Source organism: Brassica oleracea, chromosome C7 (genome assembly GCF_000695525.1).
Source record: "Brassica oleracea var. oleracea cultivar TO1000 chromosome C7, BOL, whole genome shotgun sequence".
Classification (NCBI taxonomy): domain Eukaryota; kingdom Viridiplantae; phylum Streptophyta; class Magnoliopsida; order Brassicales; family Brassicaceae; genus Brassica; species Brassica oleracea.
In genome coordinates, this window is record NC_027754.1 from 30,638,888 (window position 1) to 30,639,567 (window position 680).

Below are 680 nucleotides of genomic sequence, written 5' to 3' on the forward strand. Positions count from 1 at the left end.
TGTAGGCCTGTGATACTTGGTTCTATAACTCCTTGTGAAAGATTCAACTTGGTCGATCGGAGTAGGTCATATCCGGTTTTAACAGAATAAACTCCTGATTTTGTGTGGTTCCAAACATATCCATCCGGAGCCCGAGAGCGAGAGGGTTTCAGCCCAAGTATCAAAGGGATATCATCTGGGTGAAAGAAATCATGTAAAAGCTGTGTATCCCACTCCTTGGTATCATTCCTAATAAAGGACTGAACAAGAAGTTGGGGTAGTCTGTATACAATGTGGTCAGCAGGTCTAGATGGTCGGGCCACTCCATCTGGAACCCAAGACTCACTCCAAACCCTCGTATCTCGACCCGTACCAATTGTTTTCCGTAGACCCAATATGAGTAGAGGTTTTGCTGCAATAATACTACGCCATCCATATGATGGTGAGTATGTGCGCCGATCTTCTAATGGAGAGGTGTGATTATAGTATCTCCCTTTTAAAACACGTGCTAGTAAGGAGTTCGGATAATGAATTAGTCTCCACAATTGTTTTGCAAGAAGCGCTATATTGAAATCATGAAGATCGCGAAAGCCTAATCCCCCCGAATCTTTGGGAGTACAGATCTCGTCCCATGCTTTCCAATGTAAACCTCTGCTGTTTTGTTTTGAGCTCCACCAAAAGTTAGACGTTGTACTCTTTAA